A 9,818-nucleotide genomic window follows, 5' to 3' on the forward strand; every position below is an offset into this window, starting at 1 on the left:
CGACCACAATTTGAATAATTGTATACACATTTAACTCTCTCCTCTCTTTTCACACCTCTCCCCTCAACTTTCTGAAGATAACCATTACACCGAGAGTCAACAAACAACACCTTATGCACTACAATGGCTACTATGATCTTCTTTCTATTCCTCCTCTTTCTACTACACCCTCAACCACATACATGCCTTTGTGAATGGAGATACAACTCTGATCAAGAAAACTTGCAAGAACACCAAGTACAACAATGTCTACTTCTCTTCCCTCAAATCAAATCCCAACAGCCTAAAAGCAGACCCTAAGGCTTTGTTTGTGAATTATTGGGGAATGGGAAGGAGATTGGTCAAAGGTATAGGAGGGGGCATAGTAAGTTAATTATAATGTTTGAATATCTTTTTATTTTTCCTTTTAAAATGTAATTAATAATGAGAAGTGAACAATAATATATAATTATATAATTTTACTAAAAGTATTTATGTATTTTTACATTTTGTCTACGGAAAAACCTCAAATTGAGGGAACTGTAAAAGTATATACATGAAGGATTTTAGAGGATTTGAGAAACTTCCATAACCTTCATCCAACTCCCAAACAAGAAGAAGACTTTCTAAAATCATCTCTCCCCTTCACCCTTCTCTTCAAAATACACTCCCAAATAAAGCATGAAAGTTTAGCAGCGATCATTGCTGGAATTGGAATGGCCAATGCCACCTCCACTTCTTCCTACTTATCTTGAAAGACCCAAATGCTTATCTGCACATAATTGCAGCCAAATATATCCCAAATGCTTGTCACAACTGATTCAAAAGTACGGTATCCTGGTTTGGTCTATCCTCCCGAGACAGCTCATAGAGAAAATGGTTTGCACCATATATGTGATGTGGCTATGGATATTATTGATCATCTCATTAACCTCAATTCTTAGCTGCATGCATTTTGCATACAATTTTTGTTGGAACTTGTTTTTGTTAGAAGTTGATCTTTTGGAAGCAATTAGTTGAAATTTTTGGGTGTTAAATGTAAAAACTCTCAAGTCTCACATAGAAGAATTTTGAAGAAAAACATTCTCGAGTCCCACATAGGATAGATGGGGAACTTGGAAAAAATATCATGTTATAAATAGAAGTCTCTTCCTCTTCATATTTTCTTGTCCCAAGTTGAGTATGTTTTTACTCAGCTTTTTCTTTCTCCCTCATACTTTTCATCGATGCATTTTCGACAAACTTATCTCCATTTTCTTTCTGTGGCACTAAGAATTGGCACAAACAACCAAATTGTGGGAATTTTGAGAACTGACACTAGTAATCAAATTGTGGGAAATTTTTTGACAAGGGTAGCTATATTGTCAGTATTTCGAAAATTGGCATGAGTAGCCATATTGTGGATATTTCGAGAATTGACACTAGAAGCCTTATTGTGATGGGTGTATTCGAGATTGATTCTTACAATGTCGTAAGAATTCGATAATAAAGATCTAGGCTGTTTTATCCTAGGGACAACGTGGTTGATACTCTACTTGCACATTTTGGGAAGTGCCACAAAACGTCTTAAAGAGAGTGACCTAGTCGTGACTCAGCCAATAATTATTATTTCGTGGCATTTAGAATTGTTGCAAGCTATAGTAACAACAATTTTAAGACGCTTCAACTACAATGACATTCGTAGATAACTTTACTAGACCGAACAACTTTGACATTACCAAACCATTTCAGTTTGATGGGACTAACTTCAAATGCTGGCAACATAAGATGGAAAATTTTCTCACTATGAGAAAAGTTGTACACGCTCTGAAAACTGATGTCCAATGATGCCGAAAAAAGCTGAAAAAAATGAAAGAGATAAACTAGCTATTGATATAGCTCCTTGGAATGAAAATGATTACCCATGTAAGAAATTTATTCTGAAATGGTTGTCAGATGATCTCTATGATTACTACAACCCATACAAGTATGTCAAATTAATTTGGTATGCACTTGAAAAGAAATATGATACTGAGAAAGCTGAGACTAAAAAGTATGTTGTTAGTCACTACCTCAAGTATTAGATAACTGATGATAAATCAGTAGAGTCTCAGTCCAATAAGATACAAAGAATTTCTCAGGAAAACATTTATGAATGTATGCCCCTAGAGAATTAAACTCGCAAGTAGAGCCTACGAATGTGTATTCATTGGGTATGTTGTAAACAACAAGACATATAGGTTTTATGACCTTAACGCAAAAGTGATCGTGAGTCTAACAATGTTGACTTCAACGAAAATAAATTCCTTTTTAAATTAAGGAAAAGTGGGGGCATTTCAACTAGTCACATACATATGATTAGAGATAATGATAAAACTAAAGGGTTGGAAATAGAAAGGATAATGAGGTACCTTAAGAAAACAATAAACCCTATATTACATTACTGAATGTTTCCAACTGTCCTAGAAGAATTCAACAATGTTGATTGGAACATTCTTTCAGATGATTCTAAAGCAACCAATGGCTACATATTTAGCATACCTGGTGGAGTTATTACTATTCTTTTTTGTATTACTTTTATTGGTTAGGTAATAATGATTGAAAATAAATGATAGAAGATACAATAAAAGGGTAAAAAAACTCTTACATTATCAGTACAAAAAACTCTTACATTATCAATATAAAAAACAAACTCTTACATTATTAATACAAACTCTTAGATGTGTATTTTGAGTCACTTTCCCCCAAATAATCACTTTTACAAATTATTTTCCAAAAACTTAAACGTATTACACGTGTCGTCAAGCTGGTGGAGTATTCTCTTCAAATTATAAAAAGAGAAAAACATATATCACTCTTTTGTTTTCAATCATCATTATCTGACAAACAAATATAAATAAATGATAGATTATATATTTCATATGTGTGAATTTTTACATTTTTGGTGCATATATATTACAAAATGGGTTATTGGAAGGAAAATGATACTATCAAATAAATATATTTATTCATTTAAGAGACCAATTTAATTTTGAGGAATGCTATCATTATTCTTATTGTGACAAAGACGATACAATTATGGAACATCTATAATTTAATGAAAATGATACTAGCTTTATTATATTTGAATTGGTTACATATTGTATTATTATTTTTTTGTAAAGATAGCAATATACATTAGGATGCTTTTGGTGTCAGGGTTTTTCATAACAAAAAATAATAATACAATATGTGAGAGAGTTTATAAAGATAGCAATATACATTAATGAACATCTATATAACAAAAAAAAACTCTCTCACATACACGTGTCATCACCTTCTTGAATTGTCACATGTCACACTCACAACAAAAGTTTTCTCACTCAAAGAATTCTACCACCTCCGATACACCCTACCACACCATAACATTTGTTATTATCTCTCGATACATCTTTTTATCATTTATTCTTCTTCTTTCTTCCATATTTTTTTCTCTCTCATTTTATTACTAATTAGAGAACCTCATCTCTCTTTCACTCCTTCATTTCATTACTCTACTTTTCTTCAACCATTTTTCTCTCTTCTTGGTTTATATCATTCTTCCATTTCAAAATTTCTTATTTTAAAATGATTTTATGCATGTAAATTTATTCATTGATTTTTTCTTTGAATATGTTGTATTAAAATCTTTTTTTGTTTATTTTATAGATATGTTATTATTGTTAGATAACTAGAGGAGTGAGATGTCTCTAATGACAAGGACATCAATGATAGTTCTATTTGATCTAGTGTCTCTTATTGTTTGTTCACCCTTGAAGCATCATTGCAGGTTAGTTTTTCTATATCTCTTTGTTGTTTCTTTATTTGTTTATAGAATTTTCTATTCAAAATAATCATTATTGTAATGTTGAAAATGACATGAACAGTGACGAGATCGTGAAGAGGAAGAACAAAGTAAATAATCTCTGACACTTTGGTATTTTCATCATTTCTCCTTAATTTTCTAAAAAAATTGTTAAAATGTCATTTTGCTACCTAATCTTGAGCAAAAGTAGCATAATATTGATTCTATGTTTTTTATTTTTGTTTTACATTGTGGTTCATCTATTTTGTTGTACAACATGAATTATGTTACTTATGTTATGATTCATTCTTTCATTCTTTATCACACAATCTTTCATTTTTCATTACACAAATAGATAAATATAATGAAAACTCAGGTTATTATTCATCAAATTTCACCCCCATTCACCAATAGGAATGTGGCTTCCTATTTGTTCTCTCACTTTCTTATTCATTCATTATATTTCATTCCATAATTTAATCTTACGTTTGTCATTTGTCGTCTTGTAGTAATATTGATAATAATTTGATTGATTATGAACTTAAATGCTATGATTATATTTAACTTAATATTTGAAATAATTTTGATAATAATTGTGTAACAATATATTGATATTAATGTAATATTTATGAGCAAAATTTGATTTCATTCATTGTAATTTAAATATGAATAAATGGACAATAAATTAATTTAATTCTAAGAAATTTGCAAGTGAGAATTAATGCATCGTTGAAGATTTGGAACAAATAAAAAAATAATTAGGATCATTTAATGTGGTTTTACATTCGTTCATCAAGGGTAGCTATATTGTCAGTATTTCGAAAATTGGCATGAGTAGCCATATTGTGGATATTTCGAGAATTGACACTAGAAGCCTTATTGTGATGGGTGTATTCGAGATTGATTCTTACAATGTCGTAAGAATTCGATAATAAAGATCTAGGCTGTTTTATCCTAGGGACAACGTGGTTGATACTCTACTTGCACATTTTGGGAAGTGCCACAAAACGTCTTAAAGAGAGTGACCTAGTCGTGACTCAGCCAATAATTATTATTTCGTGGCATTTAGAATTGTTGCAAGCTATAGTAACAACAATTTTAAGACGCTTCAACTACAATGACATTCGTAGATAACTTTACTAGACCGAACAACTTTGACATTACCAAACCATTTCAGTTTGATGGGACTAACTTCAAATGCTGGCAACATAAGATGGAAAATTTTCTCACTATGAGAAAAGTTGTACACGCTCTGAAAACTGATGTCCAATGATGCCGAAAAAAGCTGAAAAAAATGAAAGAGATAAACTAGCTATTGATATAACTCCTTGGAATGAAAATGATTACCTACGTAAGAAATTTATTCTGAAATGGTTGTCAGATGATCTCTATGATTACTACAACCCATACAAGTATGTCAAATTAATTTGGTATGCACTTGAAAAGAAATATGATACTGAGAAAGCTGAGACTAAAAAGTATGTTGTTAGTCACTACCTCAAGTATTAGATAACTGATGATAAATCAGTAGAGTCTCAGTCCAATAAGATACAAAGAATTTCTCAGGAAAACATTTATGAATGTATGCCCCTAGAGAATTAAACTCGCAAGTAGAGCCTACGAATGTGTATTCATTGGGTATGTTGTAAACAACAAGACATATAGGTTTTATGACCTTAACGCAAAAGTGATCGTGAGTCTAACAATGTTGACTTCAACGAAAATAAATTCCTTTTTAAATTAAGGAAAAGTGGGGGCATTTCAACTAGTCACATACATATGATTAGAGATAATGATAAAACTAAAGGGTTGGAAATAGAAAGGATAATGAGGTACCTTAAGAAAACAATAAACCCTATATTACATTCCTGAATGTTTCCAACTGTCCTAGAAGAATTCAACAATGTTGATTGGAACATTCTTTCAGATGATTCTAAAGCAACCAATGGCTACATATTTAGCATACCTGGTGGAGTTGTTTCTTGGAAGTCAAAGAAACATAATATTTTGACTCAATCCACTATAGAAGCTGAGATAATAGCACTAGAAAAACTAGTAAAGAAGCAAGATATCTGAGAAGCTTGCTTGCAGTGATTCCCATATAGGAAAAATCGATATCAGTTGTGTTGATCCATTGTGATAGTACTGTGACTATTGTAAATATTGAGAACCGCTTTTATAATAGTAAGAAACGAAAAATACATCATAAGCACAATACCGTTAGAGAGTTACTCTATAGGAGTTGTTAGAGTGGATCATGTATGCACTGAGAATAAATTAACAGATCCTTTGATGAAAGGACTAGATAGAGAGAAAGTCCATAATACTTCTAAGAGTATGAGACTATTTCCCTTAGAACAGAGATCACTCATGATGGTAACCCAACCTAACTGGCTGGATATCCCAAGAAATAGGTTCAATGGGTAATAATAAGTTGTGAAGTGATATGAGAATGAACATGCTATAGAATTATGAGAAGCATGATTCCTGCAATATATGTAAGGATGAGTTAAACTCTTAATGGGGTATATATTTCAATTGGAGTGGAGTACCTAGACTACATAAATATTCTTGATAGAGTCACCTATGTGAATATGGAAGTGGAGGTCGCTTCCTATGAAATTTAGGGGCATAAATTTCTTGAGCGTTCACTATACTTGAATAGATATGCATGCCCTTTAAGACATAGGCTTTACATAATACACATTTGAAAAGGTTGTGTATGGTTTGATGCCGAAAATAGAGTTCAAGTCTACGAGTTACTCTAGTAAAATTTGGATCTTACTCACTATGCAAAAGTTGAAGTTGCATGACATCTTTACTTATGCACAATCTTATTGAGACCACAAAAATTTCAAATATAGTTTTTTAATTTCAAGTGGGGGATTGTTAGAGCTTACTTTATTCGAAGTCATTAGTGAGAACTTTTGGGTGTTAAAAGTAAAAAACTCACAAGTCCTACATAGAAGAATTTTGAAAAAAAAATAAACTCTCAAGTCCTACATAAGAGTGATGAGTAATTTGGAAAAAATATCATGTTATAAATAGAAACCCATTTCCTTCATATTTTCTTATTCCAAGTTGAGAATGTTTTTACTCAACTTTTTCTTTCTTCCTCATACTTTTCGCTGACACATTTCCAACAAACTTTGCGTTGACGCATTTCCAACAAACTTTTCTCCCTTTCTTTTCGTGGCACTAAGAATTGACACAAGCAACCAAATTGTGAGAATTTTGAGAATTGACACTGATAGTCAGATTGTGGGAAAAGAATTGGCACACGTAGCCATATTGTGGGTATTTCGAGAATTGGCACTAGTAGCCATATTGCGATGTGCGTATTCGAGATTGGTTATTTTAGTGTAGTAAGACTTCGATAACAGGGATTTGTGTTGTTTTATCTTGGGGACGGTTTGGTTGATAATCTACTTGCACATTTGGGATAGTACCACAAAATTTCTTAAAGATAACGATCTGATCATGATTCGGTCAATAAGTATTATTTCGTTTCATTTTGAAATGTTGCAAGCTACATTAACAACAACATTCACTTCGTAATGGAAATCAGATATTCTCTGTTGTTAATTTATCTACTATTTTTTATGTTCCATTTTTAATATACATACTTTTTGTGTTTCTCTAATTTATCATTAATTGTTGTTACCGTATCTTGCAATAATTCTAAATGACACGAAATAATACTTACTGGCTGAGTCACGACCAAGTTTCTCTCTTTAAGATGTTACGTGACACTTCCCAAAATGTGCAAGCAGACTATCAAACACGCCGTCCCCAAGATAAAAGAGTCTATATCTTTGTTATCGAATTCTTTTTGTAGTGTAAGAACCGATCTCAAATACACCCACCACAATATGGCTATCACTACCAATTCTCAAAATTCCCACAATATGGCTACTAGTGTCAATTCTCGAAATTCTCACAATATGGCTACTTGTGCCAATTCTTTTCCCACAATACTGACTACTAGTATCAGTTCTCGAAATGCCTACAATTTGGCTACCCGTGCCAATTTTTTTCCCATAATCTGACTATTAGTGTCAGTTCTTGAAATTCCCATAATTTGGCTATGTGTGCCAATTCTTAGTGTCACAGAAAGAAATGGGCAGAAGTTTGCTAGAAATGCATCGACATTAAAATATGAGGGAGAACGAAATGTTGAATGAAAGGGCATTCAACTTGGGGCAATAAAATATGAAATGATGAAGCTATTATTTATAGCATGAGAATTTGTTCAAGTTCCTCATCTCCTCAATGTGGGACTTAGGAATTGTTTTTTCTAAAACTCTTCTATGTGGAACTTGAGAGTTTTTTAGATTTCACACCCAAAAGTTCTCATTAATGGCTTCCAACAAACCAAGTTCCAACATTAACTGAAATCTGTAGTTCTGAATTACGATTGTGATCGACAATCATTATGACTGGATTTTGATTAAAATGGTGTAGACTTGTTTATGTTTGAAAATAAGGTCTATTATGTTTTGATGTGACCCCTATAAAATACAAATGGATAAAATATAACCACAATACTTTGATTTATAACTATAGTGAAGTAGTTGTGATGGTCACCAAAAGTAGACATGAAGTAAATATTACATTTTAATTAAGGAATATTTAAGTGTTAGAATTTCCTTATAATCGGTGAATTATCAATCATCTAAAAAAATTTAATCCCATTATTCTCATAATACAAATATATACTTCAATCTATGTTCATGGTCTTTTCCTTTGGTATGCCTTAAGAGTATTAGTATCATAGTCTTCCTCAACCAAATCCTGAAATTCATCATGTGACTATATGTTTTTTCCTCTCTAGTGGGGAGAGGGGAACTTTGTTTGATTTGGCGTATTAGATACCATAACCATTTCAGATGTATTAACAAATATGATTTTCATTATCCTCTACGGCCAACATATGTATCCACTCATTAAATTCATATCACTTTCCAAAAAACATGTCATCAATATTATATCAGTTCTTTTACAATCCCTTAAATAAATAACTAATATGATTTTAGTAAATATATGTTGCCAAAATATAATTAGAAATCATGAATTTCTAACAACTTCTCATTGGAATTCATATTTTTCTTGAAATAATTATATAGCATACTCTTTAGTCGCACATATGTATGTTATTTATATTCACATGATTCCTTAATTCAATTTGGTAAATGTTTATATATCAACTATAGAATCATTGTAGTCTTCGTCACAATAAAGCATGATTGGATCATGATGATCATCATATTATATATTTAATAATATAGATCAAATATGATTGAGTAATATGAAAGTTTCATGCAATGTGATCTCAAACATGTCTATTTCCATGTGCTCCTCATTTAGTGAGAACAATCCAAAATCTTTAATTGTAACACAATTTTTACATAAAAATGTACAAAAGTCATTAACTTCATTTTGCAAAAAATTATCCTTAGATGTCCAAAGTAAATCATAAAACATATATATTTCCACTAAACTAAGGTATGATAAGGAACAACACCTATATGAGCAACATGCTCATGAAATTCCTTAGTTATCAATCCCTTAACTGATGGCTCATCTAGCATAAAATTTGTCCTTATATGTTCTATAGAAATCTCTTTATTTTAAAAACTTCCTTTAATAACCATAAACTTGATGTCAATAAATTTTAACTTTTTAGAGAACCTATTGTTGGAGTAAAGAAATGCAGAATTATTGTCAGAGTAAGTTTTCAATGTTATCAACCACATATAAGTCATTAACAAAATTCCACAACTGTATTTCATGCCCAAATGTCTAAAAAATCCATAAACTTTGCATTCATGAATGAAGGAGTTTTGAGTGTCTATTTAGCATACTTCCAAGAGACAACACTATCACCCAACATAAAGATATACCCATATGTGGAGCATTTATTGCCTTGACATCGAGCAAAATATGATCATTATCATATTTAACAACGTAGTATGTGTCAAAACTTATTTTGTCATTGTTCCCTAAATGATGAGTCATACATATTACAAAGGGAAGG

Source organism: Lupinus angustifolius, chromosome LG14 (genome assembly GCF_001865875.1).
Source record: "Lupinus angustifolius cultivar Tanjil chromosome LG14, LupAngTanjil_v1.0, whole genome shotgun sequence".
Classification (NCBI taxonomy): domain Eukaryota; kingdom Viridiplantae; phylum Streptophyta; class Magnoliopsida; order Fabales; family Fabaceae; genus Lupinus; species Lupinus angustifolius.